The sequence below is a fragment of the Sebastes umbrosus genome, chromosome 2 (genome assembly GCF_015220745.1).
Source record: "Sebastes umbrosus isolate fSebUmb1 chromosome 2, fSebUmb1.pri, whole genome shotgun sequence".
Classification (NCBI taxonomy): domain Eukaryota; kingdom Metazoa; phylum Chordata; class Actinopteri; order Perciformes; family Sebastidae; genus Sebastes; species Sebastes umbrosus.
The window spans coordinates 6,998,469-7,024,590 of NC_051270.1; the positions used below are offsets into that span (position 1 = coordinate 6,998,469).

At 39.9% G+C, this 26,122-nt stretch overlaps 2 long non-coding RNA genes across 2 annotated transcripts; one reads left to right on the plus strand and one right to left on the minus strand.

Moving 5' to 3' along the window:
- Positions 1–9,819: 9,819 nt before the first annotated feature.
- On the minus strand, positions 9,820–24,810 carry LOC119477776. The gene is made up of 3 exons (XR_005204313.1): positions 24,800–24,810; positions 22,974–22,984; positions 9,820–10,154 (listed from the first exon to the last, which is right to left on the minus strand). It is a non-coding gene; the product is annotated as an uncharacterized LOC119477776 (long non-coding RNA).
- Positions 18,171–22,108, plus strand: LOC119477780. The gene is made up of 3 exons (XR_005204315.1): positions 18,171–18,225; positions 18,508–18,625; positions 21,062–22,108. It is a non-coding gene; the product is annotated as an uncharacterized LOC119477780 (long non-coding RNA).
- Positions 24,811–26,122: the final 1,312 nt, after the last annotated feature.

Genomic DNA, 26,122 nt, shown 5'->3' on the forward strand with positions numbered 1-26,122 from the left:
GGAACTGGGATATTTAGTTTCAATTGCAGAACAAATGGAAGCTGGTATTTAAGCAGTAATACACAAGGACACACAGTGTTGAAAGCAAGAAAAAAAAGCAGATTTTCAGGATATATATATATATAAATCTATATATATATATATATATATATAAATATAATATTGGTATAACCAAATTAACATAACAAAATATTAAAAACAAGAAAAATAGTCAGTATTTAACTGAAACTGTGTTAAAAAAAATCAATAAATTAATTTAAAAAAGGGTGACACTACATGACATATATGAAGATGGCTGTTTGTGGATCGGGTCAAGTTCAAGTGGTTGATTAACACATATTTTTGCTGGTTGGGCGGTGCAGATTGGTTCTCATAATGGGTCGGGTGGGTGCGGGTATTAAAAAAAACCTGATCCACGCATCTACCAGCCAGGCTAGAGTAAAATGCAACAATGGAACTAGAGGACAACTTTATACCTGTGTCCTATAATTAAGAATAGGGAAATATTCAGCCCAGTCACACAGCAGTTCGTGAAATAGTCACAAAATTGAATGTATTGATTTGTGTACAAAAAACACAGGACTTTTGGCCAGGAGACTGGTGTCCCGTGTGAAACCAAAAGTCAAAGTTGATTTATTTGTCACATAACTTCCGTACTTAAGTTACAGCACTTCTGGAGTTATTTTAACCCAAACGACAATCTTTTCCTAAACCTAACTAAGTAGTTTGTTGCCTAAGAGCTAACCAATTCTCTCCATTCCTAAACCTAACTAAGTAGTTTTATTTTGAAAAGATTGGAGTGGACGTGTTGCTGGACATTAGTAGGAAACACACAAGAAATACGTTGTTGAAAGTTGGGCTGAGCATCACGAAAAAAAAAAGGGAAATTTGTTTGTATATACACGGATCAAATTGATTACATTTTGTGACTATTTCACAAACTGCCGTGAGACTGTGTTGAAATATTACTAATGGCAAATATACGGTTAAAGTTAGGCACCTAGAATAACATAACTGTGTTTTCTTTGGCCACTTGGCTGTAAACACAACATTGGCATATTATCTCTTTATAAAGTTTATATGGTGAACATTTTATCAAACCTTTTTACACATCCAGCAGACATGGAGCAACATTAGGATTAGTTTGGAGTTGTGTCCACGTAGACCAATATTACCTCTCCTTTTAGCTCTGTTTTTGGTCTGAGGGAAATATCTTTATCATTAGTTGATAAATGCTCCGCTAAGTTAGCTAGTTGCCAACTTAGTCTGTTGTTTGGTACTGGGTGTGTAGCATACAGTTATTTTTTATAGATTTTTTTGCTGAAAACAGATGTCAAAATTGTCTAACTGTAAAAGATACTGACAGAAAATGCCTTATTGTTGCACTGAGGGAAAACATTTAAATATCGTCCAACTAAATCTTTATGCAAATGGAATAAGTGGAATATTTTTGTGGAATACTTTGAATATATTACAGACAATAAAATTATTCCGATACACAGTGAATGCACAAACAGATTTGGAAAGACAGCTGCAACTCATCTGTATCCTCAGCTCAAGACCCTTTTGCACACTGCACATCTGATTTGTCTCAGAGCTTAAAAATCCTTCTGTAACTGTCTGCTGCTCTCCATCTACATCTCTTCCTTTGTGACCGAAATAGATTTAATAAGGGGAATCAGTAATGTGGCTTTTAGCTGGTTCACCTCATCTGTGTGCTTCACGGCAATAATAAGGGTCCCGAATAATGTGTCCACTTGGTGTGTGTCCACTAATGTATCACTTTAACCTTAGTTGAAACTGCAGAATCAGATCAGCATGTGAGGGCGCTTGCAAAGATGTGGACAGGGTCACCCGTTGTGTTTGCAGTTTTTGCCTTGTCCCTGTTTGAAAGGATGTCACAGAAAAAAACACAATGCACATTACCATTCAAAAGTTTGGAATCTCCTGCCACAACAGCTTGATTGGATCCGGTCAGATGGCTGAGAGGACTACTCTCTATTTTTTAATGGTCTTTCATGCTTTGAGGTTGTAGAAAGTCCTCTTTACAAGTAGATTTTATTTTGTATCAAGGGTTTGTTTTCTACATGGAGATCAACATGCTGTACAATGGGGTTCAACCAGACTGACAACTGAAAGGGCAGAACGAGGCAAAGTTCCCTCTGAGCAACGGTTAAATGAGAATAGAAGAAATCACCAGTCAGTGGTGAACTAAACTGGGAGCTAAGAATCAAAAAGTGGGCAGATTTAAATAAAAAACTTGTTCTTGTTTGTGTCAAGTGCACAATAATGCCTATAATAAGCTGGAATAAACAGGCGTGTTGCTTTAGCAAATCCATTCTTGAAACTTCACAATGGAAATAGAAGGTTAGTCGAGGGTTAGCACTATTGGAAAGCCAGCTGAACATACTATGGACTGACAAATCACAGTTTAAACCTTTCTAACCACTGAGTAGAAAAATAAAAAAGGGCTTCCCAAAATATTTAGAGCTCAATTGCACCGTTGTGATTCAATAATGATCAAGGGTCACTTACACTTTTCTGGACGGGAAAACAAATTCAAAACAGAAGGGTATTTGGGGGGAAAACGGTGAACAGTAGTCTTCCCACTGTCGGGAGATCAACTAAATGGAAGATTTAATAATTTAATACTTCAACGAGCAGAAACTGTATGTTTCCTGTGAACACAGAAGTTTATTTTGAAAATAAAATATGCATATAACGAGCAGCAAGTAACACACCATCCCTGACACGTCCAAAACTAATGCTAGAGGGGTATCTAGAGCGCCATAGTTTGATGACCAAGCTGTGGTGGTTGGTGGTATTTGACAAGTTGGGAGTGAGAACGTGTTGACATTTTTGTGTTGTGACTTATAAACATAACTAAGCAGTGTAACAAGTAGATATAATGCATTTCACCGTGCTAAATTGTTCACATAACATGAAAATGTGCACTTGGTAAACAAGCTACCCAGTCAGTGTGCTAAAATAACTTCTCTGTGCTGATGTTTAGGCGACTGTGGTGAGCCCACTGTATGACTTACCGGTACATAGATTGTTTTCCAATCCAGAGGCCAGCCACCCAACACAACACCAACACCGAGTCGAGGGGTTTCTCAACTGGCCCGATGTGGTGGTGTCTGGTGGTGTCTGGTGGTGTCTCAGTTAAATAAAGTAGGAAAGACACGGGAGATCAAGAAAGAAATCTCTGCCACCCCAGGTACATTTTACACCACAGGCGTCCAGGCAAAGAAGAAGAAAATTCTTCATGGGTTTTAAAAGTAATAAAGAATTTGCCAACTCTCTGAAGAGTTTTGACGCCAGTATGGCTTTAATAACTTTAATAGGACCTACTAAGAGAGAAGGTTTCCCTTTGATATGGAAACTATAAAGCCATGTTTTAAAGGAATAAGCCAGTAAAAGTGCAGCTCTAGATAACATCACAGTTAAATAGCTGAGGTCTCGTGGAGGGCAGCTGACTGATATTCTCGGTTTTACATTTAAATTGTCATTACAACTCCCAAAACTACAACTATATCTCATTTTTTAATGCATTCACGGTGCATGTGTTCCACTTACTGTGTATCATTGTAAATAAACTTCTCTGACATAATAATTATGCTGTCATCATGTAACATGCTTAGAATGATTTGGTTTAAATATAATGCAATTATTACAGTTATTTTCTCTCACAGTGATTTAAGTGTCCACTCAAAACAATATAATAATCATATAGAGAATATTATAAGCTTTCTTTTTTTTATTTGTTGCTGTCTTTCAGGGCACTGGAGCATAAAATTAGAATATCATTCCATGATAGCACTGGCAGAAAAATAGTTTGATGGCTGCAACTCAATTGTATATTTTGTAATTACTATAAAAGGTACTGGGGAAGAACCAGAGAGTTTAAGGTGGATGGCTTTTTCATTTTCTAATTTGATGGCTTTCTCTTTGCCGTCAGTCCCCGTCTGTCAAGGCAGCAAGTCTGGAGGCATTTACCAGCCACATCCATACTTCAAGACAGCTTATTATGAAGGAAATGAATGTACAAAAAGGTGCCAGTTAACAACATTTAAACTGAACACTCTGACAGGTCAGGGAGTGCATGTTCATCCATTGCACTGCTCAATATACAAAAGAAGAGTTTGAAATATACAGCATAAAAGGAAATGCGTTTATTGTGTTAGTGCACCAAGACTGGGGTTACTTTGACCGCGTTTGACTCATTTAAACACTGAAAGGTTGAGCTCCTTCATACTCACCTAACCGCTCACACCTCGTGCCCTATATATGGAAGCAATTTCCCCACTCATTTATTCAGTGTTCTCCTTTTGTTTGTGAATTGTCTTTACATATTGTACACTACCTCTCTTCATTTTAAAAAGTATACCATAGTTTTTCAGTCTATGGTGAACCTGTCATGAATGGTAATGGTCTTGAAATTATATCAACTAGGGCTGTAAATCGCTAAAAATATTCAATCATGATTAATAGCACATTTTTTTATCTTTTCAAAATGTATCTTAAAGCTGCAGTCGGTAGAATTGGAGCAAATGTGATTAAAAAAAGCTATTTTTATAAAACGATCACTATATCCTGACAATAGTGCATGAGACAGGTAATCTGTGCCTTTGTGTCCTCCGGTGCTCTTAATGGCATCTGCAAGATTTCACAGATTGGAGGAAAACAATAACTGATCTGGAGTGAGCCGTGTATGAGAGCCGGCTGTCAATCACTCGCAAACTCCGACCAATCAATATTCTGTTACTGTAATGCCTATTTCTCGCCTTAAATGTTTTCAGAATCATCTTGTAGTGTTCTGTTTAGCTGTAAAATTAGAACGTTTGTGACCCGGCAGCCATGTTGAGATCAGTTCAGGAAATACCAAGCACCGCCTACCAGCCTGAGCACAGCCAATAGGAACGCTGTCTCTCTGAAATGACCTGTGATTGGCCACAGTCTTCCATCATGGGCTAGATTTCCTAAAGCCTGAAAACAGAGCCATGAGGAGGTGCAGAAGTCTAGTTTTCTCTCAAAACACTTGAATTACAATATGCTGAAAGGTTATTATGGATTCTTTTGCCCAACGATGCCAAAAACTTGTTGCCTATTAAGACCTTTAACAAAGGATTTTTTTTTTTTTCCCCACCAAGTTTTAATTTTGATTGTTAATCATTTTGGCATGGATATTTCTAGTAATTAAAAGTATTCAGACCACTTTAACAAGGTCTTGTAGTCATTAATATTAATTGACACTCATTAACATTAATGTTCACACTGAAAAAACAGTCTTATGAAGTTGTCTAAATTTTGACACTGCTCTGAATGCTCAGAGGGGTTTAAAAAAGTTTGGACATCAAGCTCAGGACAACGATATTCCACGATTAATTTGCTTTGGACGTATACTATCAGACATCCAAAAGTGGGCCAATTTGTTTCTAAAAACTAGAATATTATGATTATTATTTTGCACACATACTGTTTATACATCTAGGAGGATTGGGGTGCCTTGTGAGTGGTGGGCTCAAACTGTATGTGCATTAACATCAACTTGCAGACTTGCTCAAGACAGGCGATCCATCACAGTCAACATCATTTTTATCAAAGTTACATTATCATTGCATGCTAATGCAGTTTAAAGTGCGTATTGATTTGAAAAGCCTACTATATGCAGCATGTGCTGGTGCTCTTGGGAGTCTCCCACAGTACATTTCAAACTTAAGAGCAGGTTTAAAGAATTTATCAGTGAACTTGCCAAAATTAGTGAACTGAGCAGTTCACACATTTTTTATGCAACAGGAAATGCAGTGTAGGTCCCGGCTTCGTTTTTTCTTTAAGCTACTCTGGAAGTCTTGATAAAGTGTTATTTATTTTTTTTCCAAATGAGAAAAGTTTACTTTTTGGCCATTTTCTGTCCTTTGTATTGCCCACGATAAACTGAAGCAGCATTCCTGCAACCATATTGTCTAACACCTCGAGCTGCAGATTTAGTGTTTGTTCATGAACTACTGTAGCGTCAGAGTAATTAGTGACTTTCTTAGACTGCTGAGCCTGCTGGTTACGAACACTGAATGTACTGTAATGACTTACACCCCATTGTTGAAATGCACATGAGCCACACTGTGAACTGGAGGCAATAACGCATGACAAATTGTCCTTATATACTCTGTCCGACATTGCTGTGAGTCTCTCTGGAAATGAGTAATTGGCTTCCTTATACATTTCACTGTATACCTACTACGACTTAATATATCATTATGACCATATGCTATTATTGACTTGGTTTTTTTCACTATATCCAACTGTGCAGAAAAGGTATGAGAGAGTAGAGAAAGAGAAATAAGAGGCACAAGGAAATTAAGCTGCAGGCGCCAGAGATTGTCTATTACAATCTAATGTGGAGTTACAAACATTAAGCTTCTGTCTTGTGTTTCCTACTCAGGTGGCCATAATGTATGAGCACAGGTGTGTGTCTGGCTGTGCATTGCCGACTGCCCTCACACACAGTGACAACAGAGTAATAGCTTGATATGGCTGGTGGTGTTGATTAATTTGATTTGAAATTTCAAATTATGACTTTAAAGAACCCTTGATGAATGTTTGTGTTGCTCAGGATTTTCTTTATATTGTTGAAGAATCTATCTTTAGGGGTGCATAAGTGTCACATGACATGCAGTTCCTGTCATGGGGCTACCCCATGCCTTCTAATAAGTAGGTTGTACGCAGCTCTTACACACAGCCAAGGGACATACAATTCTATTTTAATTCCATCTTGCCGGCTGACAGGATTGTTGCCATTTGTGTTGTGCTAGGCTAACACCATTGTTGTGTATCTTCCCCACTATCCTTGAGTGTATCATTGCTGTGCTATGCATGTTAACAGTAACCATAACTAGTTGTAAGGAATACATCGAGGCACATGGTTTAACTTCAAGGTCATTTATTGAAATGTCCTTGGGTTACCAAGTGTTTCTCTGTTCATCCATCTGTTATCACTTTCATGCAGAGTTGCCTGGTCTGACTGTCAAACAGGAAGTGGGTGAGTCCAAGGGTATAAGTAGAGGAGGGGGACCCAGAATGTTCCATGTGTGAGCCAGTACAGAGGGGTGTTCCCATTAGTTCTGCAGAAATGCTCTTGTAGGTGTCCAGGATAAGTATGCAGTCGTGATATTTCTGTGTCAGAATAGATTGAGTAATGTGTTGATGTACACAGACATGTTTTCATAAGTAAATGTTGCATACGTTGGTTGATTGATTTCAATTAACTGTGGTTTGTCTTGTAGGAGGGGCTTCCAGTATAAAACCAGAGGCATGGAGCTCCTCTCGAGAGCAGCATGGGCCTGAAAAGGCAGCGAGTGCTAGAGCCCTATAGTCAGGCGCCTAGTGCTGGTTGGATTCTTGTTTGCTTGACATACGTTTCCTTATTACAATTTGAACAGTGTTGTACTTAGTTTTTCTTTTCTTTTCTTTTTCTAAAATGCACATTTGTACAACTGCACTTTGCACTTGGCTGGTGACAACAATAGAACAAAGCACCAGTGAAGATTTCTGAGTCTTTGCCTCCTACTTCCACCACTGGGCCAAATCTTGCATGTGGTGTCACAAGTGGCAGAACTTTGGCCACTATGCCAAAATAACCCAACAAATGATCATCCCAACTTGTCACATACCGCCGCTTTGTCACGCCCCTTGGCATCATTTTATTTTTGGCATCAAAACCACTATAGTTTCACTTTACGATTAGGCAACAAAACCACTCTAGGATTTGGAAAGCACTACAATGTTTGGGCTTAAAACTACTACACTGTATGACAATGACAAAATGACACTGAATGTTACATACACGGACGAACAGCTGATTGTAACATGACGCACAGGACATGAACAGCGGTCTCCTGGATGAAAGCCTTGCGTTTGTTGGACCCATCCACCTCCCCTCCCACCTACCCGGTGTGTCTTTTGCTCTTTAAACTGCGTCACCAAATACCCAGGTGCACTTTCTCGGAGCGTTTACTGTTGCAGCGGATGAGTTTACATTGTAGTTAATGGAACGCCCGGTGTATTTCATACTGGCTCAAAAGGGTGCCGTGTGCGGCGGTACCGAACGCCGACGGCCGTGACAAAGCCTTGGTATTTAACGCCCTGGGAATGAGAACGGGCCGAATAACCATACCGGCCAAGCTGTTCTTGGGGGCATGATGGGCGCACAGTTGTTATCACATTTGTAATTCTCGGTAGAGAAATGTGTCAGAGAATCTACTAAAGCAATGGTGCCCAAACTTTTTGTTACTCCTTAAAGGGGAACTACGCCCATTTTTATTCATTCATTCATTTTCAAAAAAAATATTAATAAACATGAACAGCTCTCTCCCAAATCCAAAAATGAGGGTGTTAAAACTCAAACTTCTGTGATGTCATATGGTATAAAGTGTGGAGCTGCTCCACAGACAGTGAATTGGGAGAGATGTTCTAGATGACACTGAGAGCACCCAGGGGAATGTTTCACAACTGACAACACTACAATAGAATAAAGCTCCTTTGGGTATAAAGAAGAAAAACATTCTGTGGATCCACTAAATCAGTCTCCCATTCATTGTCTATGGAGCAGCTCCACACTTTATACTTGATGATATCACAAGTTTGAGACTCACTTCTCTGGTTTCTCGGTTTTTGAGAGAGAGGAGGTCATGTTCACACATATTGATTGAACTTTACTAGGCCATGGGAATAACATATTGGAATTCTTAGTTTAGGTGGTGTTCCCCTTTTAAACTTTCCTTTTGTTTTGTTTCCTTTCCTTGTGTATGTAAAATTATCCTGCAATTCACTAGAGAAAATGGCAAAGATGATGGTTCTCATGTGGCGACCCCTCGGCTTCATCTTTAAACCCTTGTACTGCAGTATGTATTGATAAAGAGGACTCAAAGCCAGATTCTAAACCAGACCTTTGTTGTCTTTTAGGGCACAAAGCAATGTTCAGCATTTTGGAAATGTTGGCCTACGTCTTACTGACTTTCAGGAGGAAAGAGAGCAAGTCAGTCCAGTTGAACTGAGCTTGCCTAGTCTTGTTTGAAGTAAGTTAATATTCTTCTCTACGTGGTAGCCTCACTGTGCCTTTTATTAAGTTGTAACATAGCTGAGACAACATAAAAAGGCTTTTTTTTCTCAGCACTTACACTTTCTGACAAAGATAAATGGGTGAAAAAGGAATTGACCCTGCAGTGTGTTTAATAAATTAGACCAGACGTTGATTAATTTGTTAGGTCAAATCACCAATAGCGTCATTAAATGACAGTCTCTTTGGGCTATAAATTATTCATATTCATCACTAGCATTCAGGATTTAAAATTGCACTGGAGGATGGAAGTTGATGACAGTGTCAACTTCCTCCATAAAACTGCGTGTTTAGCAAAACATTACTGGACCAACAGCCAACGTAACCAACAACAGGCCATAATTCAGTCAACGCTAAGCCTAAAGAGGGCCAGTCATTAAGCCTGTAGTCCAGCGTTGGGAGGCTGGTAGAGGGAAGCACAGCCAGCAGAATCCTGGACGGCTTTTCGGTTTAGCTGCTTTAGCATCTGTCCCCGGGTGGCACACTGCAGTTGTACCTTTTGAATATGTATGTGAGTTATTGGTCCCGGGGGAGCCACTATATATCGGTGGAGCGGTGGACGAGTGACAATGGGGGCCCAGTCGTCTTTTTCCTTTATCTGGGCCTGTCTGCCTCCTGATGTATCTCTCAGCACAACTTGTTCAGATTGCCTCATCTATCATTGGCCTCAGATATGAAAATGTGGATCCCTGCATCGGGGCCCAGTCACATTGTTACAAGTGCAATCTGGAGGCATCATGGGGGAGGCCCTCCTCCAAAGTTAAGGTGGGAGAGGGAGGGCGGGTGAGGTGGGGGGTATTGGGGCGGAAAAAAGACAGTCTAAAGGAGAAGAAAAGAGCTACTGTGCATCTCTTCATTTTTTATGACACTAGTCTGAATTTTTTTTTTTTTGGCTGGACCGCAGTCTGTCACTGAGTGATGAAGTTATACGATTGGTCGGCTGAGTGTTGGAGTTTCCTCATTGGCCTTTGCTCTTTGAAAATTAAAGGGCAGGACCAGTCCTTTATGTAAATGAGCCCATCCAGCACGGCACATCCGGCTCACGATAGGCAATCTAGTTCCAAAATGAAACAAGATCCAACAGTGGCATTGACTATTTCTTGCTTAAAATGTTTTCAGAAGTTGATTTTGGTGGATTGTTTGGACGGAATAACAGAAAGTTTACGAGCAGGTCGCCATGCTGTTTCCTGTTTGAAATGGCAAGCAGAAAACCAGGGACCAATCAGGTACATACCGGGATAGGGTGTGTCACTGCTTGAATGGCCAGTTGAGTCAAAGAGTATAGATGCAAAGAGACGAAAGTCTGGTGTTTTTTTTTTACAACAGCTGCCGCCATTTTGGACTGAAAACACTTATTATATCTACAATATTTTATTGTTCAACACAAGCTATTTCGGTAGAATATGACAATGAAGGAGAAATAATTTTGCTTTGCGTTTGTACGGCATTTTTTTAGGCAGATGTATTACTGGCGTCCTGTAGTCGCTTTCAGTCCAAAATGGAAGGAGCATAGCTATGTTGCTGGGTGTTGATGTTGCAATGGAACGAACAATATATTTTCACTTCTTGGCAATATACATTCTTTGGGTGACTGGAGCAGCGCATATGTCCTCGCCGGACCTGGTGGACATGTACTGCTGGATTTAACATTATATACACGACCACTGACTATTTGTATAACAATTTAGGCACAAATTCACAGACTGACCATACACGGTCCAGCCATACTCGGTTTTGACTGAGTCTTGTTTTATGACACTAGTCTGCAGTTTTGTTTTTTGTTTTTTTTAAAGGAACACTTACCTTTCCTGTATTGAAGTAATGAACACTATCACAGCCTTATCAGTGGACTATTTCTGTTTATGAGCTAATTGCATTGGCAAAACCACTCGTATATCTCCCTATATATCCCACTTTATGTGTGCAATTTAAAACTAATAAGTACACAATGATTGGGTTACTGTCTATGTTCAAGGACATATGGCCAGCAGCATGGCGGCAATCAACACTGCGGTGTTGCTGTGAAATTAAAGACGTGTTTATGACTATGCTCCCATGCCAAATCTCTTATACCCCGCATTTGTTTATTGGCTTCCCTTAATAATGTGTGAAGGGGGATCTTAATTAGATTAGGCTTAATAAAGGAGTTACCAATTTGCATTACACAAGGTCACTCATTATCTGTTCCCACACTTGGAAGGCCAGGTTATCTGTTGGTAAAACTTAGTTGCAGGAAGTATTCACAACTCCGGAATTGGCTCAAACGGTCTTTGTTTATGTGAATGGCAGTGTGCCTTGGAAAGAAAATAGGCTACTGGGTTTTGGTGCCAAATATGATTTTAAGTAAATAAGACTGACCTCCAGGTCTTAATCACACTATACTACAAAGGCAGAGAGCAGCAACCACAGAACCAGTGCAGTTTAGGAAAAAAGGGTTTTAAGTTTTCAGTCTGGCTAGCAAACTGTATACAGATACAGTGGAAAGGTTATAATGACTACATTTTATAAGTGACTGCCTCAGGAACTATATAATACGTCCAAATTGGACAATCTTCAAAGAATGTGGAGGGACGGTATCTGAAAGCTCCTACAGCTTTATTCTCCATTTTTACTTATTTCTTTAAGGAAATAAACTTTATTTTGAGGTGCCTGTCTGTCTGTCTGTTTACTCTCAATATTTACACTGCAATTTGTAGAACAGATTCATTTACAATTTATACTTATTTGTGTGGTTCACTATGATCTTAACGCCAAATTCTTTCATATTAGCTCAGAGGAGAGCTACTGGTACTCTGCTAAGCTAGTCATCTTCAGCTGGAGTCTAGCTGAGCTCTTTCTCCACCATGATTGGATTTAGCTACTGCCTCATTTAGTTGTGTGGAATAGCTGAATGACCAAGATATGCTCAATCAGGACAGACTTAATTGAAAGAGATGCTTAAAGAGTAATAAAAGTAATGTATTGACATAGTGCACAATAGGAAAGTTGAAGAAATATGAGAAGACAATTGGCAATTAGACCACATCGTGACGACATCAGTTAGGCTATTGCAGGTTTAAGATAGACATTTTTCAATTAGCTAGCCAGGGCAAACTTTCACTAGCTAGCTTTCACTTGATCGCTCTCTTACTTTAGAGAGCACGGTAACTGCAGCCTGGGCGACAATATAAAGCCAAAATGCAGAACTACACAGTCAGAGCGCACTTAACATGCTCACATGCTTTTGATTTGCAGAAACACACCTCTCCACAGCCCCTTCATTGACGAGTGCACACATTCCTAGCGATTAGGTCGTTGTATTGACTATTCCCTAATGATGTCTAAAGGAGAGATCTGAGGTTAGGAGCTGTCTAGATTGTCATGAAACACGGCCGAGGTGAGAGCAATGAACAGGGGAGGGGACCTGTGTGCTAATCCCACAATCAACAGCGTCTCCACGGAGGGGTTTAGCATAAAAGCAACAGCTGCAGCGCTGCGCCGGTCACCCGGCAGAAACCCCAGGTCATCTGGCAGCGGTTTAATCAACATCCAAATCACAGCAGCTCAATTGAGCAGATTAAAGTCAATGTTTCCTTTCTTTCCCTTCTCTCCAGTGCTCGTTGGAAGTCTTTCACACTCATACTTTCAAGGCTGACATTGCATAGGAAGGAGTAGGCTCTAATGGGTCTGTCATGAAGGCAGAATCGGAGTAGATGTTATTCTCGTAGAGTTTGTCATTGGAGACCCTCCTAATGCCGGGCACTTACTACACGAGAATCAAGCCAATTTTGGGTCCAATTCCCCCGTCCCTACAATGGTCAGCAAAACCCAGATTTTTTGATAGTTCTAAAGATTATCTTTCCAGATATTCCTGCAGTGTGACGTATGTTAAGAGTGTATTTTTACATTCCCAATCTTCTTGCAAGTCCATCCTGGGGAATGATAGCCAACCAAGGGAACCAAGCTGACTGAAGAAGGAAGTCATGGCGTTCGCGGCAAATGCAAATGTAAAGCATAACGTAGGGTTGTGCCTAACCTGCAAGTTGTGAAATCTGGCAAAAACTTGCAAAATCTAACGCGTGACTGGCTTCTCGTTGACCTATCCTAGACCTTAACTATTCAAGGTCAATGCTTAAACTTAACTATTCAAGATCAATGCTTAAACTCAACCATTTTGTGAGAGTTTTGAAACTTGTGGGTTCGCTTACAGACACGACCATAACGTAGTAGAAAGATAGACCTCAGAAATGGAGGACCGTCTTGTTTATTTGTGGCAACAACACAAGTGTTAATTTAACATGTCTCCATGACTTCATCCATATTTTTTTCTTCATGAATTTTCAGTGCAAAGTGCAAAAACTAACATCGCTGCCCGTTTTCCACCATGTCTGCTTACACCAAAGTCACTTTTAATTGCGATAAATTTTGCAAGATTTCTGGGGTTTTGTTTGTCGTCGTTCATGAATGGAAACTGTTAGTTTGTGGTGTGCTGTTTTGGCCAAAGTGTTGCTCACCACACACTAAAAGACCAAAACTGTTAAATTTAACATAACATGTTGTTGTGTGGGGTCTCTCACATTGTCAACATCTGTTAAGATTTGGAAAGTATTTTAGTGTGGGTCAGCCTTAATACAATCCCTGAGGCCATGCAGCTTTTCTGCAGTGAACATTCAATGTAAATCACTTAAATGTCTGATTAACAATAATGGATGCCCTTCTAATGCCAACTATCATCATTGCTCTATGAAATTATGAAGGGAAAAGGTGAATGTCTGTCCAAACAGTATGAGTCAAACATACAATTTCCCTTCCACCAAATGGATCAGACTGTATAAACAATAGCCAGGATGCCAATTATGCTATGACTTGTCACTTAGTGCTGCACACTGTCAATGCCTGTGACTTATAGGGAATGGGGAATTAATGTATAATTCATGTACAAATAAACCTTTCAATACAAAGACAAATTTGTCCCGGCGTCACCATGGTAAAAGATTGACACAATGGGTACGAGTACCTCCCTCGTGAGTGCGCTTTCTGACAAACTTTCTCCTGCCTTTCCAATTATAATGACTTTGGATCCAGCGCTGCAGTGGATGTCAAATGATATCTCAGTGGCTCATCTCCTCTCCGGAGACTCGTCGCTGGTGTAAATATGGCTTGTTTTGGGACGTTCCTCCACACTGTTGTGTGTTTGGTGTTGTGGTTGCAATTATGGCCGGAAAATATGTTTTTTTTTCTTTTTCAATAACCACATTATTTTCCTTAAAAATGTGTTTCTGGACTCTATATTTTAGGCTGTCTATGAAAAAAAAAGCTTGATAATGTTACAGTATGTGTGTGTGTAGCTGTTACACCATTAGACTAAGATCTGTCTCCTTTCTCTGCCAGGACCCATCTCCTTAACGTGAACCCTTTTTCTTCTATGCAGTTTCATTCATCAGTCTCAGCTTCTCTCTCTGTCAAATGTACCTTTTCCTGATTTGCACCTAGATTTCTCTTTTTCCAAGTTTTCTACCACCTTGAGTGTCTTCATCTCTCTCCTATCACGTTGTGTAATTCCACCCAAATTACCAACATAATTAGGAAACATATCAAAATGTTCTCAAACAACATATGTTGTTTGGTTTCCCTTCAGTATTCACTGCTTATATTTTAGAATTTTATAGTCATAGTGGTGTGGCGCGAGGGTGCAATATCTTGACAGCTATTGGATGGATTGCCATGAAATTTTGTACAAACGGTTATGGACCTCATTAGATGAAGCCTACTGACTTTGGGGATCCCCTGACCTTTTCTTTAGTGCCACCCACCATGAGGTTAACCTCTCACAATGAATCTTAATACCTTTAGTGATCCCCTAATTTTCCATGTGGGCGACCACCTGGAGAAAATTAAAATTTGTCCAATACTTTGGTTTATGACCACATACCTGCAAAATGTATAACAATCCCATCAGCCTTAGTTGGACTTTCTCTTTAATGCTTATTGCCAATGTGAGCATGCTAACTTGCTGAAAAATATGGAGGACAGAACCTGACAAAATAAAAATAAATGAACAAATAAATAAATGACTCGATAAATAAATAAATATGCGATTAAATGTAGCAAAATTAATATTAAAAAGTAAATGTAGTCATTAATTAATTGATAAAATGTGACATAAATCAATATATTTGTATTAATTCCCTTATTTAATAATTATTGTATTTATTTTATTTTAGAAAATAAATAAAAAATAAATGCATAAACAAAAGTAAATTCAAAAATCAATCAATCTAAATATTTATAAAAATAAATTAATAAATAAAAGTGGAAATTAAACAGAAGAGTAAATAAATAAGGGAAGTAATACAAAGGCAAATAAATAAAAAACAGAAATATCAATTTATGTCACATATGATCAATTAATTAATGACTACATTTATTTGCAATATTTTCTACTTTTAATGGCATATGTATTTATTCAGTCATTTATTCATTCATTTTGGCAGGTTCCATCCTCCACAGAACTAAGATGGTGAACATGGTAAACATTCTACCTGCTAAACATCAGCAAAATACAGTAGCACTGTCATGTTGAGTACGTTAGCACACTGAGCATGTTAGCATTCAGCTCAAAGCACTGCTGTGCCAAAGTGCGGCCCCACAGAGCCAGTAGCATGGCTGTAGACTGTGATGTGCTCGGTTTCTGTTTACCCCACGCTGTTGTCCATCAGAGCCTCATTTCCAGGTGAGAGCCACTGCCTCTCACTAGTTAGCACTGATGAAATGCGGCCCCAAAGCATGGATGGAAGTTGAAATGTAAGAGCGTTCTGGGTGATTACAGTGCTGCTTAGGACAAAAGGGGATCTGCATCAGGCATTGTAATGAGTCTCATCACCCGAAAAGGCGCAGCATGGGGGGACGAGGCGAAGTAGAAATCACAGTTTAGAGCCAGAGACAGATCCAATTCCCTTACCCTGTGTAATTACTGCGGATCAGGCTTTATCAGTGGCAGACATCAGCCCTGGGATCTCAGCGAAAATGAGCAAAGAAATGTTCAAGGGAAGCGAGCGGAGGGCGTAGAGAGCGCTCTTAAAAAAACACCGGCTAATGTTGAATGAGGGATTATCAGGTGTACGTCAAATATCGCGCTTCAAACAGAGCGGATAGGTAAGCCCTGAGAATTAAAAGGGAGGCTGGCTAGACCGCAGGCCCTTATCTTTTGTCACATGGGTTCTCTCAGAAGGACTGCTTTGATTGTAAGCTAAGGGTTGTCCAAATGCTTGTATTTCTTTTTTAGAGTTGATGAGATACAGTGGATCAAAGGATCACATGAGGAAGATATTCAAATGTGACGTACTTCTGAGAGATTCTTGATAATATTCCCTTGCGCACATGAATTTGAAATTGGATATCTATCAATACTCACCAAAAGGGATACTTAACAAATTATCAAGCATGATTATACATCAATATGATATACAGAATAGCACAATATAATACAACACACAATTAGTCATGCTGTATCTGTGGCTTTCATCAACCACTTTCACTCAAACTAATTGGCTGTTCAAACTGTGTGCGGCCACTGGCAGCAGGGGTACAGTGAAGAGTCAGGGAGTGGCCATGGATTTCACTACAAGGCAATGAAAAAGCCTTCACAAAGCACAGAATCAGCACACGGCCGCTCAGTCTCGCTAATCACTATTCTCTGCTAAGCATACAGAACCACGGGGCTTGAGAGCATTTCACAGCAGTCAAATGAATGCATTAATGAATATTACATTCTCAGAGCTACCAGGGGTTGTCCCGGCTGTTACACCATGGATACGCCATGGATCTGATGTCGAGGAAAGTTGTCCTTGGCTGTGGTGTGATGAAGCTTGAGAATCATCAAGGTAACATCCAAAGCAGGTGAACTAAGATTTCCTACAGCTTCCGCGGGTGGATTCTGTTACGATTTCAAGGCAAGGCAAGTTTATTCGTTCTACATGAATAAACTTTCAGCAATACGGCAATTCAGAGTGCTTTACATAAAACAAAACCATTAAAAGCATTAATGAGCGTTCCAATACAAAACTCATGGTCAGGCTGCATGTTAAAATGGGAATAGTAACTTATGTATCCTCCATAGATAGTAAATAGGAAGTGTACGTAATCACCGTGACATTAACAATTGGTTTGCGGTGTGTTGTTTTGAAGCCTTGAGTTCAGCATTTTGTCCGTCGCCATCTCGGTTATTTGCAACCAGAAGGGACAAAATATTTTTAGGCGACCACATGGTTATTTCATTAACTGAAAACACACTGTGAAACGGTTAAAGTTCTCAGACAACAACACGGATAACTCCCAGCCCGGACAACGTGGTCAACGTGTCAATCAACAAGGTAGCCACACCCTAAAGCATACCCTGCTTTAGGGTCTATTTGACTCTGAATGGGACCATAATTTACTAAATGAACACACGACAGGCTGGCCGTGGTATGTTGTGATTGTATCACAGCTAAGAAGCGTTGTTTGGCCTGATGCAAAGCTCGGCGGAGGTGTGTTGCTTGATGTGGCCAGGATGTTGCTCAACTTTCTCCGGTCCCAGAGTTTCTAATGCCAATAGCTCTGGAGAGAGGTTTCACATTTGCGGCCATAATCTCTCTTGTGTCAAGTTCCGCATCGAATGGTTTCTGAATGGGGATGCTGCGGAGGCAGTGGTTAGTGTATTTCTGCTGTGTTCCTGCTTGCAGGCATATTCTTAGTGTGGCTGTGGCTCAGAGGTTGAGCGGGTCGTCCACCAATCGGATGGTCGGCAGTTCGATCCCCAAGATACTGTGAATGCTGACATGTAGTGTAAATCACTTTGATTGGTCGGAAGATTAGAAAGGCGCTATGTAGCTAGATATTTTTCTAGAGGTGGAACACTGCTCAATCCAGTCCTCCATAGGGGTTAACCTTAAATATTTCCATTTCGTAGCAGGTTTAGCAGCTAACATTGTTGTTATTTTGTGTCTGTATTCTGCTCTGTGTTGGTGGAAGTGATCCCCCCGTGACCCTGTCGCTAAGCAACCATGACAACACATTAGTCTTATTTTTTTTTTCTCAGACGCAGAGCAATACTGAAATTGCAAAGAAATTGGACGTCATAGCAGTGATGAGTGGGTATTATATCATGAACCAATCTGATCGCATGATTTGAGCTACCCATTTATTCATGTTGGTTCTTCATACATGAAGTAGATGCTAGCTTTTTTTCTGGCATGATTGATAATCGAGTATTAATTCTAAGACATGTTTGTACACCTGTGCAAGATTACCCGAACTTTGCATTAATACCTTGAGACAGAATACGCACCATTTTAGAAAAATCTATAACTCCCAAAGGCAATATAATTTTAATATCATGCTCACCTTTTTCTTTGCACCAATTCCCTTCACAGGCATATTTGCTTCTATAGAGAGCAAAATGCATGAGATGAGGGGACAGCGGGTCACCTGCTAGTAATACTCCATATATGCAGGCTAAGAAGAGAGGATGTGCAAGGAGGACAATAGAAAGTAGGTTATAAGCTACAGAATCATGGAAAAAACAATAGCAGTACAGTACAGCCAGTATATGTTTTGTGGTACTTGACAACACAACCTGCCAAGATTTTCTGTTTCCCTTAAGTGCAACAAATCCCTGTGCAACTGCTTTTCATGTCTAACCTTTCTCAGCAAATTACCGTTTCAGTATGTGGTTGTAGACCACAAAGAGTACAATAGTGCAGTCACATAAATGCATTTTAGTTGAAGACAAAGGAATGCAATCAATTTTGCAACTTTGTCCTTTCCAAACTGTATTAATAATTAACATGCATCTATTTTGTAGCAGCACATTTTTAAATTGATTTATTAGACTGGTTAAGATTTAACATTCAAATTGTATGTATGCAGTAGACTCAAAGCTTTTCAATTTATTGTTTCAAAAGCTGAATAAGGAAACACAAAGAGGGAATTTTATACTAAAATGTGTCACTTTTTGAAGCCTCATATTAGCTTTAGATAAAGTTTTGACTACATTTTTGCACAGCATGAGAACTTTAGATTTAGTCCCCAATCAATTACTTTGAAAGCGCTTTTGAGAGGGGATCTCTGAATGACCAGTATGAACAGAAGGAATGATTACAACAAGCAAAAGCTTTATCAATGACTGTTTATATACACACTAATATTCCAAATTTGTAAACAGCATATTCCGTTTGGATATTCTGAATTAGGCCTTATTCTGAATGGAGCATTTTCCGATTAAGACATGTGGCATATGCCGATATTATTTGGGTTGTAGGAGCATTCTTTGGACATGTATACAACACATTTAGAATATGAGTCTCAAATGGTATTTGTAGGAATTTAAGCACTCCAATTGTTGTATGATTTAAAGGGAGAATTGTGAATTATTATTGTACACAACTCAAACATAATTATTCATCCAGCAACATAACTCACGTTGGAGTATGTTACATAACAGGGAAATAGTTATCCTTGTTGGCCACACAAGGTTGATTAGAACTATGATTATTATTAATATTAATTATGATTTTTTCAAGGGCATACTGTAGGTATTTAAGGTGAAGTGACTGAGATGCAAGCACAAGAAAACACCAACATTTTTAATTACATACATATTTATTACTACTACTACAGCTATAAGTATGAAACGCTACAACTACAACATTTTACAAACAAGACTTAATAGAGAAAGAGGAAACTGGTACACAAGGCTAGGCTATTGAATGAGTCAAATGAATGATGCAGAGTTATCTTTTTTAGTTGGTATGAGATACCTGATAAACAGATGAGATGACTGTTACCTGAGAAGCAGCGAGTCAAATCAACGGTACAAGCATTTAGTTCAGAATTGTCAATTGACGTTACAAATTATGAAAGCTCCAGGATTTTTAAAGCAAGTTGATGAAGGTTTTGTAGAAGCACTTGCTTGCTCCCTGGGGTGGAGTTAGATGTGCTGGGCTGAGAGGATGAAGTCCGGATCTTGCAATGATGAGTAAGTCAGGTCAGGATTTGAAAAGTTGCCATTGGAAGAGAGCTCCTGGTTTAGGCTCTCATTGCTTTCACTCCTAACTCATGACTTTAGATTGTGAGGTTTTTCAAGTTCCTATTGTTCCGTATCACATCTTCAGACTAGCAACGAGCAAGCTTCCAACAAAATACAGCGAGAGTAAAACACAAAGGTAAAGAACAGAAACAACAGCAAATAAGAGGTTATTTTAAAGTTCCAGTCTGCCCTGCCCAGAAGATGCATCCTGGCCAATCACAGGGATTGCAGAGTTCAGGAGGAAGCAGAGTCAGTCTTCAACCCCTGAAGGCTGTTATTCCTTTAATCAAGATTGTTACAATTTAACAATTGTATGTTTTCTAATGTTGTTTAGCCACCTCCCATGGCTTCAACTCTTGTAGCCAGAGATGATACCTCGGCAAAAGACACAAACCTTCAGTGGAGCTCAGTAATTTCCCCTCTTAGATGCAATCCTTAGATTTGCTACAATGTAGCCGAGCCACCTATAGGCACCTTATGTCACCACAGTCCTGTCAGCAGCGTGTTCAAATGGTATGGTATCACTGTTTATAACATTCTTTCTCCCTTTTGTTCTGGATGATTTCAGTTTTTTCAGCCATTCACCACCCACTGGACAAAAACTGGAAAGTCCGCTGTGCCAGCAAATATAAATTTTAACACGACTCTAAATGTGATGCCTCCTGGAAAGCATGAGAACATTTATCCCAACTCTGTGTGTGTGCGCGCACGTTTGATTTGTGCAAGATGCTGCACACCCTGTTACCACACCACACAACTTCCTCAGTGTGTTACCAGTTGTCTTGTAACCATTCATTTCCACTCCATAATGGAAAGCCATGCTAATGAATATGAATTGAAACATCTGCAAATTCATTCCTGCCTCATATTGTCTTTTTTTTTTTCTTTCCTCCTGGCAGTAACAATGTTTCCTCCAGCTCTTGGTTTACTGCCACGAAGCTCGGCCTGGTGGGCCGGGGGCTTCATATGCTGAGAAGGTCACGTCTCCTGATGATGGCTTTCATTGTCCTTCAGCGGCTTCTCTGACACTAATCTAGATGCATCAGTTTTAACGGCATTCCTCCATTGCAACATGCATCCGCGGAGATCAATCAATCCATCCTGTAATTTCATCAGGATCTCTCTCTCTTGTTCCTCTACACCTCTCTCACCACCTCCACCCTCCCTCTCCCTGTCACCTTCCCAAAGCGTGAGGCAGGCCATTCATCAACATTCCCATCGAGCATGGGTATTTAAAATGTTTTTTTAGAATGCATTGGCTGGGGTTCCACGAGGGCTTTCTGACACAACGGTGGTCAATAGATTCATAATGACTCTGTGTAAAGTCGTGTCATAAATATCACTCCACCTCTCCGCGCTACATGATAGGTTATTCTTTTAGCAACGTGAATCCAATAAATCAAACAGAAGACACGGAATTGCTGAATATATGACTTACAATATACAACACTGTCAGTACAAAGTACAAACTGTCCTATAACAAATAGAGGAATTAAAACCCACATTTTGCTCGGCAGAGGTGTGCCTGCCTTTTGTACACACAAACTCTGGAAAATATGCTGATATTTGTGTCCTCTTTGTTTCTCTCCTCAGCCTCCCCCCCTCCTTCCCTCTTTGTCATGTGAAGCACACACCAGCTCCTCTGCATGTTTACCAATGACAAATGGAGGACTCGGGTCTTCAGGGGCACAGAGTGGAATCAGGTGCGCTTCAGGCTGCGGGCCTATAGGCTCCAGCGGCTGTAAGCCCAGGGGCCACCGGCAAAGGAGAGCCGTGATAAGTCCTGGCTGAAGAATGAATACATTCACATGGGACGAGCAGTATAGGGAGACAATTGGCTGCATTGTTTTCTCCAGCATGCTGTTGCATCACAATGCACATTCCCAGTGTGCACTTCATGAAAATGGATTTAGTTATGGAAGAGGACATTTCAAGTCTCAAGTCTGAGTGGAGAGAAGAGAATTCCCGGTGTCCAGTACACCCGAAAGGTTGATTTCAATTGAAATTGAAATGTAGTTTGGTCTGTAAATAATAACAAAAAAAGGATAGGAATAAAAGAATAGAAAAAGAAAAGAAAACATTAAAAAAATATTGACTTCACAGGTCAACTTTTGTAACTTTTGTAGCTTAAGTATCCTGTGCACGGTATCGTGTGAGAGGTAGACAAAATATCGCAAACACCTCACAAAATAGGACTTCAGAGATTTACTAGCTATATCCCCACTGCTACAAAGGAGGAACATGTTAGGTTGAATGGCAATTAGAAGCCTCTTTCAGCTGTAAAAGAGATTGAGCAATTAGTGCTTTGATATGGGTCTTTTCAAAGCACCTTGAGGCAATGCACACAGCTCTAAAGAGGCCAAATGATCTACCTCTACATTACCAATACATCAGTTAAGAATACTTTCCCCAGTAATGATGGATAATGTCTGGGGAGATGGTTCTGACTTCTCGAGCGGCGGCTTGCATTCGCATCTGTCTTCGACTGCCACAAATTGGACAGCAGAATCATTTGCGAAATAAATGACTGGAAATTATACTTATCTTAAATGAGGTGTACACATATACTCAAGGACGGAAGCAAATAAAAACCACCTCCATGTTTTCTTTGCACTTGTCCCCAGCAACATTTATTCTTGAACTCATGAGAATAATTGCACCATTCAATTTAATGTTGTTCATTTGTTGTTGTTCACATTGCTGTGAATACTTTCATACTCAGCTATGGAGACCATCAGCCTCTAATGAACAGTTTTTTTGTCCTTGGACAGCTTTTCATACAAATTCATCAGTGGTTGAGGGATTGTACACAAGAGTTCACGCTCTGTTTTGTATCTGCTCGCACTCAGCCAATGAAAGGCTGGTTGTGCACGCACAAGCTTTCCTCCCACTACTTCCATACATTAACTTTGATTTGTCACTTTGTGTTCCAACGTTTCCAACACACCAGTTCACTTGTGGTTTCCCACCCCCCTCATCTCTACCTCCATTTGTTTCTCACACTATGTTCCACTGCAGTTATGTCTCCAGCACAATCCCGAAGCTTAATTGCTTGTCTGCACAGATAGTTACATGGTGATTCAGAGAAAGTAGCTCTCAGCTGATTACACAATAGCAAGAGATGGGTAAGATAGAATAGACAGAATTAGAATCAGAGGACCTAATTTTCTTGCACACCCGTTGACACTGAGAAACATTACTGAATAGTCTTACAGGTCCCATATTGTAAAAAGTGAGATTTTCAGGTCTTTTATATTATAAATCAGGTTTAAGTGCTTATTTAAATACCGTTAAACTATTAAAACGCTCAATATACGGAGAAATACACACAGCCCGTATTCAGATATTGCGCGTTTGAAACAAGTCGTTTCTGTCCATTTGTGATGTCACAAATATACAACATATAGACCATTACACGGTTTTAAATGTAAACATTCTAAATGTGTCCCAGTTTATTTACTGTTGCAGTGTATGTAAATAACATCAGCTGACAGGAAGTAAACATGGACCCAAACTGTTGCCTAGCAACGCAATTCCGTTGAAATGTGTGTTTCAGACAGAGGGTATATACAGGTGTATTCAGGCAGACAGTATGAGGAAAATAAAGTGTTATTTTGAACATTACAACATGTAAACATGTTCTAGTAGAAACACAAAATACAAGTATGAACCTGAAAATGAACATGATATGGGACCTTTAAAGGAGTAATATGTAGTCCTGACAGTTAGCGGTCTAAAAAGGGTGCTGTAGTCCAAATTCAAAACATTGAAGCCGTGTCCCGTCGGCTCCTCTGGTGTGACTGATATCAGTTAGCGTGTGTTAGCATCACAGCGTTAGCCACTGGCCACTAGCAATAGTGTGTCTCAAATACTCGCTGCCTTGATAACCCAACTGCAACCGAACCACAGAGAGATGTGCCGAGGATTTTCAGATCGGGAAGAATCTAACGTTGCTATCTCTGTTCAGCCAGTCTGTTTCCTTGCTTCCATGGCTGCAGAAGGCTGTGTTTGTATGCCAATTTGTTTCATATGTGGCAACGAGGTGTCAAAATGTGCAGAGGACAGGATCACACAGACCCGAAACAAAAACAGACGTTCTGGACCGGAATGGAAATTTCAGAGGAGAACATACTGGCTTTAGAGTTGTTGTCAGAGAAGCCAGTATTAAATTCAGCATGTTTCTTTAATCCCCAATGACATCATGGTCATTTTATGATTTATTACAGTAAATATATTACATATTGGTCCTTTTAAGGTTCAAGGGGTAGGATGAGGCCCTCTATAGCTGTGAGGCTGCAGGTTGCAACTAACTGAATGTTCTCCCATGTGCCAAGCATGTAGGAGAACTACGTTGGCCAATGTGAAAAATGTGAATGTCCCTATCTAGAGAAAGTGATTGGTTTGTCAATTCTGGGGTAGAAACATGGCGGCAAGCTCCGTTAAAAAGGACCCTCTCCATATGTAGATATAAACGGCTCATTCTAACGTAACGAAAACATGATTCTTATTTCCAGGCGATTATACACTAAAGAAAACATACATAATAAAATGTAGCTTAGTGGGTTCAGCGTGTCATCCTTTAACCGCAAGGTTGGCGGTTCCTACTATCTGCATGTTGAAGTGTCCCTGAGCGAGACACTGAACTCCATGTTGCTCTTCGGGTGCTTCACAGCAGCTCACTGCTCAGGATGGGTCAAATTTAATATGTACCTATATGTATATGATGAATCTAATAAAGTTTAAGTTTATATTCCATTTCTGCTTACATATCCCCCTTAATGAAACACATTGTTCCTTTTAAATGTGTTAATGTTATTGGATAAAACTCACCCACCTAAAAAAAAAACCTCTCTACAGTGGTAGTGCGCTGGATATTAATCATAGGACCAGAGCACATTAAGCCCTGTTCAGTAGAGAAGTCCAAACACAATTCCCTCTGGATAATCAAAATAATGTTTTCTGTAGTATAAATTGTATTATTATGAGGAGCGCTCCATTTATGCAATCATCCAACAGCTTAAGCAAGCAATTGCTTTTATGGCAGAGGCACACAAGGAGACAGTGGTGTGGTGAAAAAGTAAATATATTAAAAAAATAATTGAGGACAGAGGGTGAGGGCAAAGGCTACCGAGGATCTTTCTGGACCAAAGCATCAAGAGTGGGGCAGAAGAAGTGGTCAGCAGGGCCTCCGTCATCTCTCTCCTTAAAGTGCTACAGCAGTGGTCCTTTTTCTCTTTATTTCACCTTGATGAAACATATTAAAGTAAAAAAGTAAAGGACAATTTATTATGACAACCACATGCCTGAGCACTAAAGGAACATTCCTGTATTTCCAAGGCTGAATGAGATTGAAATTGAAACACTTGGACCAGCTCTTGGCTGCCACTGAGAGTATTCCACGTGAGCTCTTTCAGTTAAGAACCCAAATGAAAAAACTACTTTTTTTTGCACAACTCTGGTTCTTTCAGCCGGTGGCTTGATTAGCTAATATCCCGCAGTGGGGTTCCCTCCAGGTCTGCAGCATTTTCACAAGGAAACACCGGTCCTCCCACACTATGCCCATGGGCCTCCTATTTCCCTTTGTGCTCCCCACTGAGCCACACTTAACTCACAGGTGCTGCTATTGTTGTATTATTGGGCCATATTAGCTGCATATGATTGAAAATGACTTTGCAAATATGATCTGAATGCAACCTTTTACTTTATTAGACCAAAATACAGGTAATAGACATTATTAAAGGCAGTTACTGGCTGCTGGGATAATTGTGGTGAGCTTTAAAAGCACAATTTGTGCACACTGCATTGTTTAATGATATATGTAAAGAGAAAGCACTGCAAGTGACCGGTATCCTGCAGTGCGATTATGATTGACGGAAATTTAGAAAAGTGATCTTGACCCAACTGCACTCAATTCACTCGACAATTTGTCACCTGATCATTTGCCTAACTATAAACCAAAA